At 40.1% G+C, this 11,271-nt stretch overlaps 1 non-coding gene across 1 annotated transcript; it reads right to left on the bottom strand.

Annotated features, from left to right (window-relative positions):
- Nucleotides 1-272: 272 nt before the first annotated feature.
- Nucleotides 273-380, bottom strand: LOC148577903 (small nucleolar RNA R71). The gene has a single exon (XR_015903355.1). It is a non-coding gene; the product is annotated as a small nucleolar RNA R71 (small nucleolar RNA).
- Nucleotides 381-11,271: the final 10,891 nt, after the last annotated feature.

The following is an 11,271-nucleotide window of genomic DNA, read 5'->3' as shown; positions in this document are numbered from 1 at the left end:
CTCAGCTAGTTTCTCTGATGCAGCAGAACTGCAAGTTTCATGGACTTCCATCTGAAGATCCTTTTCAGTTCTTAACTGAATTCTTGCAGATCTGTGATACTGTTAAGACTAATGGAGTAGATCCTGAAGTCTACAGGCTCATGCTTTTCCCTTTTGCTGTAAGAGACAGAGCTAGAATATGGTTGGACTCTCAACCCAAAGACAGCCTGAACTCTTGGGATAAGCTGGTCACGGCTTTCTTAGCCAAGTTCTTTCCTCCTCAAAAGCTGAGCAAGCTTAGAGTTGATGTTCAAACCTTCAAACAGAAAGAAGGTGAATCCCTCTATGAAGCTTGGGAAAGATATAAGCAGCTGACCAAAAAGTGTCCTTCTGACATGCTTTCAGAATGGACCATCCTGGATATATTCTATGATGGTTTATCTGAGCTATCAAAGATGTCATTGGATACTTCTGCAGGTGGATCCATTCACCTAAAGAAAACGTCTGCAGAAGCTCAAGAACTCATTGACATGGTTGCTAATAACCAGTTTATGTACACTTCTAAGAGGAATCCTGTGAGTAATGGGACGCCTATGAAGAAGGGAGTTCTTGAAATTGATACTCTAAATGCCATATTGGCTCAGAACAAAATATTGACTCAGCAAGTCAATATGATCTCTCAGAGTCTGAATGGAATGCAAGCTGCATCCAACAGTACTCAAGAGGCATTTTCTGAAGAAGAAGCTTATGATCCTGAGAACCCTGCAATAGCAGAGGTAAATTACTTAGGTGAACCTTATGGAAACACCTATAATCCATCATGGAGAAATCATCCAAATCTCTCATGGAAGGATCAGCAAAAGCCTCAACAAGGCTTTAATAATGGTGGAAGATACAGGTTTAACAACAGCAAGCCTTTTCTATCAATCACTCAGCAATAGACAGAAAACTCTGAACAAAATATCTCTAATTTAGCAAACTTAGTCTCTGATCTATCTAAGGCCACTGTGAGTTTCATGAATGAAACAAGGTCCTCCATTAGAAATTTGGAAGCACAAGTGGGCTAGCTGAGTAAAAGGATCACTGAAATCCCTCCTAGTACTCTCCCAAGCAATACAGAAGAAAATCCAAAAGGAGAGTGCAAGGCCATTGAATTAATAACCATGGCCGAACCTGTAAGGGAAGGAGAGGACGTGAATCCCAATGAGGAAGACCTCCTGGGATGTCCAGTGATCAATAAGGAGTTTCCCTCTGAGGAACCAAAGGAATCTGTGGCTCACCTAGAGACCATAGAGATTCCATTAAACCTCCTTATGCCATTCATGAGCTCTGATGAGTATTCCTCTTCTGAAGAGAATGAGGATGTTACTGAAAAGCAAGTTACCAAGTACCTTGGTGCAATCATGAAGCTGAATGCTAAATTATTTGGTATTGAGACTTGGGAAGATGAACCTCCCTTGTTCACCAATGAACTAAGTGATCTGGATCAACTGACATTGCCTCAGAAGAAACAGGATCCTGGAAAGTTCATAATACCTTGTACCATAGGCACCATGATCTTTAAGGCTCTGTGTGACCTTGGTTCTGGAATAAACCTCATGCCCCTCTCTGTAATAGAGAAACTGGGAATCTATGGGGTGCAAGCTGCTAAAATCTCATTAGAGATGGCAGACAATTCAAGAAAACAGGCTTATGGACAAGTAGAGGACGTGTTAGTAAAGGTTGAAGGCCTTTACATCCCTGCTGATTTCATAGTCCTGGATACTGGAAAGGAAGAGGATGAATCCATCATCCTAGGAAGACCTTTTCTAGCCACAGCAAGAGCTATGATTGATGTGGACAGAGGAGAATTGATCCTTCAATTAAATAAGGACAACCTTGTGTTTACAACTCAAGGATCTCTCTCTGCATCCATGGAGAGGAAGCAGAAAAAGCTTCTCTCAAAGCAGAGTCAACCAAAGCCCCCACAGTCAAACTCTAAGTTTGGTGTTGGGAGGCCACAACCAAACTCTAAGTTTGGTGTCAAACCCCCATATCTAAACTCTAAGTTTGGTGTTGGGAGGTCTCAACAAAGCTCTGCACATCTGTGAGGCTCTATGAGAGCCCACTGTCAAGCTATTGACATTAAAGAAGCGCTTGTTGGGAGGCAACCCAATGTTTGTTTATCTAATTTTATTTTTGTTTTTCATGTTTTCTTAGGTTCATGATCATGTGGAGTTACAAAATAAACGAAAAACTTAGAAACAGAATCAAAAACAGCGGAAGAAAAATCACACCCTGGAGGAAGCACCTGTCTAGCGTTCAACGCCAGAATAGAGCATGGTTCTGGCGCTGAACGCCCAAAATGGGCAGTATCTGGGCGCTGAACGCCCAAAATGGGCAGCATCTTGGCGCTGAACGCCAGAATTGCACCCTAGAGAAGAGCTGGCGCTGAACGCCCAGAACAAGCATGGTTCTGGCGTTCAATGCCAGAAATGGGCAACAAATGGGCGTTGAACGCCCAAAATGGGCACCAACCTGGCGATGAACGTCCAGAGTTGTGTGCAAAGGGCATTTTACATGCCTAATTTGGTGCAAGGTTGTAAATCCTTGAACACCTCAGGATCTGTGGACCCCACAGGATCATCTCAGGATCTGTTGACCCCACAAGATCCCCACCTACCTCCACTCACTCTCTTCTCTCTTCTCAATCATCCTCTATTCCCAATAAACACTCTTCCCCAAAAACCTTCACCTATCACCTCCATCTCTCTTCCCTATTAACCCTTCACCACTCACATCCACCCACTCTTCCCCATAAACCTACCCAATAAACTCCACCTACCTTCAAAATTCAAATCAATTTCCCACCCATATGGCCGAACCTTAACCCCCCCTCCCTTCCCTATATAAAGCCTTCCATTCTTCCTCATTTTCACACAAAACAACCCTCTCTTCTCTTCTTGGCCGAAAACACACCTCCCCACTCTTCTCCATCTTTTCTTCTTCTTCTTCATCTAATTCTTTATTTTCTTGCTCGAGGGCGAGCAATATTCTATGTTTGGTGTGGTAAAAGCATAAGCTTTTTGTTTTTCCATTACCATTGATGGCACCTAAGACCGGAGAATCTTCTAGAAAAGGGAAAAGGAAGACAAAAACTTCCACCTCCGAGTCATGAGAGATGGAAAGATTCATCTCCAAAGCTCATCAAGACCACTTCTATGATGTTGTGGCCAAGAAGAAGGTGATCCCCGAGGTCCCTTTCAAACTCAAAAGAAATGAGTATCCGGAGATCCGACATAAAATTCAAAGAAGAGGTTGAGAAGTTCTAACAAATCCCATCTAACAAGTCGGCATCCTAATGGTTCAAGAGTTCTATGTCAATGCATGGATCACCAAGAACCATGATCAAAGTAAGAACCCGGATCCAAAGAACTATGTTACAATGGTTCGGGGGAAATACTTGGATTTTAGTCTGGAGAATGTGAGGCTGGCGTTTAACTTGCCTATGATGCAAGGAGATGAATGCCCCTACATTAGAAGGGTCAACTTTAATCAAAGGTTGGACCAAGTCCTCATGGACATATGTGTGGAAGGAGCTCAATGGAAGATTGACTCCAAAGGCAAGCCGGTTCAACTAAGAAGATTGGACCTCAAGCCTGTGGCTAGAGGATGGTTGGAGTTCATCCAACGCTCCATCATCCCCACTAGCAACCGATCTGAAGTTACTGTGGATCGGGCCATCATGATCCATAGCATCATGATTGGAGAAGAAGTAGAGGTTCATGAAGTCATCTCCCTTGAACTCTACATACAAAATAGCCGAAAAGCCCTCTCCTGGGGCAAGGCTAGCTTTTCCTCATCTTATCTGCCATCTATGTTACTCAGCTGGAGCTTCCATAGAAGGAGACATTCACATTGAGGAAGAGAAGCCCATCACTAAGAAAAAGATGGAGCAAGCAAGAGAGCCCATTCATGGAGCTCAAGAGGCGCAGGAAGCTCATCACCATGAGATCCCGGAGATGCCTCATATGCATTTTCCTCCACAAAACTATTGGGAGCAAATCAACACCTCCCTAGGAGAATTAAGTTCCAACATGGGACAACTAAGGGTGGAACATCAAGAGCACTCCATCATTCTTCATGAAATAAGAGAAGATCAAAAAGCAATGAGGGAGGAGCAACAAAGACAAGGAAGAGACATAGAAGAGCTCAAGGAAATCATTGGTTCCTCAAGAAGGAAACGCCACCATCACTAAGGTGGACTCATTCCTTGTTCTTACTTTCTCTGTTTTTCGTTTTCTCTATGTTAAGTGCTTATCTATGTTTGTGTCATCATTACATGATCATTAGTAGTTAGTAACTTTGTCTTAAAGATATGAATGTCCTATGAATCCATCACCTCTCCTAAATGAAAAATGTTTTAATTCAAAAGAACAAGAAGTACATGAGTTTTGAATTTATCCTTGAACTTAGTTTAATTATATTGATGTGGTGACAATGCTTCTTGTTTTCTGAATGTATGCTTAAACAGTGCATATGTCTTTTGAAGTTGTTGTTTAAGAATGTTAAATATGTTGGCTCTTGAAAGAATGATGACAAGGAGACATGTTATTTGATAATCTGAAAAATCATAAAAATGGTTCTTGAAGCAAGAAAAAGCAGCAAAGAACAAAGCTTGCAGAAAAAAAAAAAGAAAAAAAAATAAAAAATAAATAGGCGAAAAAAAATAGAAATAAAAAGCAAGCAGAAAAAGCCAAAAGCTCTTAAAACCAAGAGGCAAGAGCAAAAAGCCAATAACCCTTAAAACCAAAAGGCAAGGGTAAATAAAGAGGATCCCAAGGCTTTGAGCATCAGTGGATAGGAGGGCCTACAGGAATAAAATCCTGGTCTAAGCGGCTAAACCAAACTGTCCCTAACCATGTGCTTGTGGCGTGTAGGTGTCAAGTGAAAACTTGAGACTGAGCGGTTAAAGTCAAGGTCCAAAGTAAAAAAAAAGAGTGTTCTTAAGAACCCTGGACACCTCTAATTGGGGACTTTAGCAAAGCTGAGTCACAATCTAAAAGGGTTCACCCAATTATGTGTCTGTGGCATTTATGTATCCGGTGGTAATACTGGAAAACAAAGTGCTTAGGGCCACGGCCAAGACTCATAAAATACCTGTGTTCAAAAATCATCATACTGAACTAGGAGAATCAATAACACTATCTGAACTCTGAGTTCCTATAGATGCCAATCATTCTGAACTTCAATGGATAAAGTGAGATGCCAAAACTATTCAAGAGGCAAAAAGCTACAAGTCCCGCTCATCTGATTGGAGCTATATTTCATTGATAGTTTGGAATTTATAGTATATTCTCTTCTTTTTATCCTATTTGATTTTCAGTTGCTTGGGGACAAGCAACAATTTAAGTTTGGTGTTGTGATGAGCGGATAATTTATACGCTTTTTGGCATTGTTTTTAGTATGTTTTTAGTAGGATCTAGTTACTTTTAGGGATGTTTTCATTAGTTTTTATGTTAAATTCACATTTCTGGACTTTACTATGAGTTTGTGTGTTTTTCTGTGATTTCAGGTATTTTCTGGCTGAAATTGAGGGACTTGAGCAAAAATCAAATTCAGAGGTTGAAGAAGGACTGCTGATGCTGTTGGATTCTGACCTCCCTGCACTTAAAATGGATTTTCTAGAGCTACAGAACTCAAAATGGTGCGCTTCTAGTTGCATTGGAAAGTAGACATCCAGGGCTTTCCTACAATATATAATAATTCCTACTTTGCCCAAGTTTAGATGATGCAAACTGGCGTTCAACGCCAGCTCTCTGCCCAATTCTGGCGTCCAACGCCAGAAACAAGTTGCAAAGTGGAGTTCAACGCCCAAACTGGCACAAAAGCTGGCGTTCAACTCCAAGAATGACCTCTCCACGTGTAGACTTCAAGCTCAGCCCAAGCACACACCAAGTGGGCCCCGGAAGTGGATTTATGCATCAATTACTTACTTCTGTAAACCCTAGTGACTAGTTTAGTATAAATAGGACTTTTTACTATTGTATTAGACATCCTGAGTTTTATATTCGGATCATAGTAGTCTTGGTTACTCCGGTTCCCCTCTGGGGCCGAGACCAATGAACTCCATTATCACTTATGTATTTTCAACGGTAGAGCTTCTGCACTCCATAGATTAAGGTGTGGAGCTCTGCTGTTCCTCAAAGATTAATGCAAAGTACTACTGTTTTCTATTCAATTCATCTTATTTCGCTTCTAAGATCTTCATTCGCACTTCAACCTGAATGTCATGAACGTGACAATCATCATCATTCCCTATGAACGCGTGCCTGACAACCACTTCCGTTCTACATTAGATTGAATGAGTATCTCTTAGATCTCTTAATCAGAATCTTCGTGGTATAAGCTAGATTGATGGCGGCATTCATGAGAGTCTGGAAAGTCTAAACCTTGTCCGTGGTATTCCGAGTAGGACTCTGGGATTGAATGACTGTGACAAACTCCAAACTCACGAGTGCTGGGCGTAGTGACAGACGCAAAAGGATAGTAAATTCTATTCCAGTATGATCGAGAACCTCCAAGATGATTAGCCATGCAGTGACAGCGCATCGGACCATTTTCACAGAGAGGAATAGGATGCAACCAACGACAAGGGTGATGCCTCCAGACGATTAGCCATGCTATGACAGAGCATTTGGACCATTTTCTCGAGAGGATTGAAAGTAGCCATTGGCACCGGTGACATCCTTACATAAAGCCAGCCATAGAAAGGAGTGAGACGGATTAGATGAAAACAGCAGGAAAGCAGAGGTTTAGAGGAATGAATGCATCTCCATACGCTTATCTGAAATTCTCACCAATGATTTACATAAGTATTTCTATCCTTATTTTAGTATTAATTTCGAAAACTCCATAACTATTTTATATCCGCCTGACTGAGATTTACAAGGTGACCATAGCTTGCTTCATACCAACAATCTCCGTGGGATCGACCCTTACTCACGTAAGGTTTATTACTTGGACGACCCAGTGCACTTGCTGGTTAGTTATGCGAAGTTGTGAAGATATGTTTAGACCATGGTTCTGTGCATCCATTTTTGGTGCCATCGCTAGGGAATCAATTTCGAACAATAATTCACAACCTGAGTAACAATTTCGCATACCAACAATCCATGAAAATAATCCAATTACTACTCTAAACAAGAATTAAGAATATGAAATAAATAAAAGAGTAAGTAAGGAAACAAACTAGAATAGTGTCTTCAACGGAGGTAATGACTCTTCAATATTCAAAAGCAAAACTAATAAACTATGAATATAAAAGAGAACCTAGAGGGAAAGTAATCCTCTCTAAATTCAGATCTAAAAACCTAAAAAAAACTATCCTAATGAGAATATGTCAATGTGTCTCTCTGTATATCGAGTCTCTGCTTGTTTCCTGGCTTTATTCTGTGTTTCTGGGTCGAAAACTGGGTCAAAACACGGCCCGAAATCGCCCCTAGCATTTTCTGTTAATTTTGTAGGTCACGCGTATGCGTCAGTCACACGTGCGCGTCATTCAGCGATTTTTCTTATCACGCATACGTGTCGTCCACGTGTGCGCGTCATTCGTGCAGACTCCAATCCGCGCGTATGCGTCAGGCACACGCACGCGTCTTTGCAAATTTCTCCATGTCGCGTGCACGCGTGAGCCATGTGTGCGCGTCGATGCTCGCTGATCATCTCCTTAATTTCTTGTGTTCCTTCCATTTTTGCAAGCTTCCTCTCCATTTTCTAAGCCATTCCTGCCCTATAAAGCCTGAAACACTTAACACACGGATCACGACATCGAATGGTGTAAAGGAGAATTAAAATATACTAATTAAAGATCTCTAGGAAGCAAGTTTTCAACCATAGAACAAAACTAGGAAGGAATTATAAAATCATGCAATTAGTATGAATAAGTGGGTGAAGACTTGATGAAACATCTCAATTAAACACAAGATAAACCATAAAATAGTGGTTTATCAACCTCCCCACACTTAGACATTAGCATGTCCTCATGCTTAGTTTAAGGAGATAAAATAAATAAGTAGGGAAAAGTAAGACTCATGAAATGCAATGCAACCTATGTATATGAATGCAACTATATGCTTAAAATGATTTTGCCTAATTGGTTAAAATAAATAAGTTCTTCAAATATAAATCAAATTCCACTAATTCAGATTATACAGTGAAAACAAGTAAACTTGTAGGAAGACAGCTCATGAAAGCAGGGAACGTAGAATTAAGCATTGAACCCTTACTGATGGTGTATATGCACTCTAGTCACTCTAGTGTATAGGGTAATCACTCTATTCTTCTCTAATCATGCTTTCTAAACCTTATTCTTCACCTAACCCATCAACAAATATTTAATGCACCAATGCAAACATCATGAGGTCTTTTCAAGGTTGTAATAGGGTCAAGGTAAAGGTGAGGGTATATATATGGCTAAGTGAGCTATAAATTGAATCCTTGATTAACGTAAGCTCTTACCTATACATATTCTATATTCTTCTTAAATCATGCCTAGCTACCCAAAATTTTCCCACTTTTGTATTACATACTCATGCATCAACTTTTCTCTTAACTTGTATCATATATGCATTGATTTTTCATTAAACTTAACTTAGTATTGGGGTAATTTTGTCCCCTTATTTATTTATTTAATTACTTAATATTTTTGTTTTTTTTGTTTTTTTGTTTTTTTTTTGAAGCATAAAAATAAACATAACATTGCCAATGCACATGGATTTTTAATTCTTCTAGTTTCACATGAGTAGGTACCCAAATTTCCAATATTTTATCATGACACATTCCCTTATTAACCCATGTTCCCACAATTTACTCACTCTTTATTGACACACAATTTCTATCTTAAGCTAACCAAAGATTCAATTTGGGGTAGTTAATTTGTTTTTCCGCTTAAGGCTAGTAATGTGGTAAAATATAGAACAAAAGGGATTTAAAAGGCTCAAAGTGGCTAACAAAGGTAAATGGAAGGGTAGGCTATTTGGGATAAGTGAGTTAATAATCAATTAATGGCCTCAATCATATGCATGCATATAACACATTAAATATTGGACATATAGGATGGAACAAAATAAAGATTACAATCATAGAGAAGCAAACACACAAGAATAAATTTTTTTTATGGTTAAATAGTGTAACCATGTAATTAAGCTCAATTCTCACTGGGTTATGTGTTCTTAACTTTAAACTATGTTCCAAATACAATCTTCAAACAAGTTTTAAAGAAAAATTTTGATTTAAATTAGTGAAATTTTCAAAAATAGGGTCTTAAAAAAAAGAAACTTATTACTTTTCAACCAATTAGAACATGCATGCAATTAACCTATTATTATAAAATTTTATCCTATCCTAAACAAAAGAAAAATTAAATAAATATCCTATTCTATTGGTGCTAAGAAAGAGAAATTACCTCTGGAAGTCAGGTACTGACCGACCTCCCCACACTTAAAGCTTGGCACCGTCCTCGGTGCCATCAGTCAGGAACAGAGGGGGGCTAGTAGCAGCATCTCCACAATTGGGACCGTCATGGCTCCCTGTGCTAGTAAATGAAATGGAGTCCGGGGTGTCTGGTTCTTCTTCAGTTGGGTGGTTACCAACAAGCAGCTCCTTGAGGTACGTAAATCGGCGCTTGTTACGGCGCTCCCTTTGATTTCCTTTCCGGTCAAGTCGGTCTAGCCTCTCAAGTATCTGATGGAGCAATTTGTTTGTTGAAGGTGCTTGTGATGTGGAGGCGGAAGGAATATCTTTGGCCGGTTCTGCAGGCCGCAGCTAGTTATGGCTGCTGGAAGTCTGATATATTTCCCGTTAAGGACTATCTGATGATCCCGTGGAATCATGGCCTTGGTGTTCCCAGCTCTGTAGGAGACTCCGGTTGCTAATACTAGATCTGAAACCAAGGCAGGAAAAGGTAGGTTGCCCGCAATCTGTATGTGTCCCATAGCATGCCGAATGTGTCTTGGTAAATTGAGGTGCTGGTCTGTAAGGATACACCAAAGTAGAACAGCCATGTCTGCGGTGAAGGAGGACTCGTGGGTGCTCGAAAAGACGTAATGGGACATAATCTGTGCCATACTCAAGCCTCCAAGGTGAGTGCTGAAGCCAATATGCTCTTTGGTCAAGAACGATGGTATCCATAGATCCATCTGCTGCCAGATTGTGCTATAACTCTGAGAATGGCATCCCAGTCAAATTGGTATGTCTGGCGCTTGAATGAGGCTTTCTGGAATGTGTCCAATCCTTCTGGAGCAGGGGAAAGATCTAAAGCTCGCTGAATGGCCTCTTCAGTTATGGGACTTACTTCTGATGGACATAGACAGACTGCATGGTTGGCATGTGAAAATTGGAGTAGAATGCAACTACCCATGAAAGATTAACCTGTCGTGGTTGTCTCCAAAGGAATCCCCATTGTCTTTGTTTAATGCGGGGCTCAACAAATTCAATAATATGGGTCAGAAGAATGAGAAGGTGCTCATTGTTATAGTTCCTCTCAGCCAGAATGGGGAACATCTGCTCACAGTAGCGGTTAGTGAACCGCGTAGTGTCCTTTGCTGGAAAAGCTTTCCCTTTTTCATCGACCTTGATGATCCTCTTGATTTGCTTTGTTGAGGGGTTTACTGCGGTTGAAGATTGCTCTGCCACTAGTGCTCTTTTTGTTCCTTTTCTTGCCGGTTATTTGGGAGTAGCTTTCTTTTTACCCTTCTTGGTGGCCATCCTGAAAAGGGAAAAAGAAAGTAACATATAAAGCTAAGGGTTCGAGCAAGGGAGAGGATAGTATAGGTGATAATCAATGCACGGTAAAGAAGGATGTCGTTAACACATGGTCATGACTACATGTGAAAAGTTCATCCATGGAAATATAGCAAGTGCATGTGATGGCAATTAAATGCAAGATGTTTATTGGCATGCCGGCAAAGGCATGAGTAGCATAGATCAAGCATTAAATGTCCAAGTTGGATTATCAACTCTTTCAAACTAACAATCTGTTTGTATTGACAATTATATTTATTCAATAAAATATAAAAGGGGTTTTGTGAAAAACAGGCATTAGAGTAGTGGAATAGAATAATTTAATATAATGCACAATGCCATACGGGCTTTTTCACAAACACATAGCATGCATGATAAAGATGTTATCGAAAGTATTAAATTGAACACGCAAGCAATCCTTTAAGAAGTAATATTAATTGTCAAACAATTCCACAATAATCCACAAGCAAAATGTAAAAGAAAATAATCACCCAATTAAATTTCTAACAC

Source organism: Arachis ipaensis, chromosome B1, assembly GCF_059453495.1.
Source record: "Arachis ipaensis isolate K30076 ecotype BB chromosome B1, ASM5945349v1, whole genome shotgun sequence".
NCBI lineage: Eukaryota > Viridiplantae > Streptophyta > Magnoliopsida > Fabales > Fabaceae > Arachis > Arachis ipaensis.
Note: the sequence above shows the minus strand (reverse complement) of the source record. Positions and strands in the feature narration are given on the sequence as shown.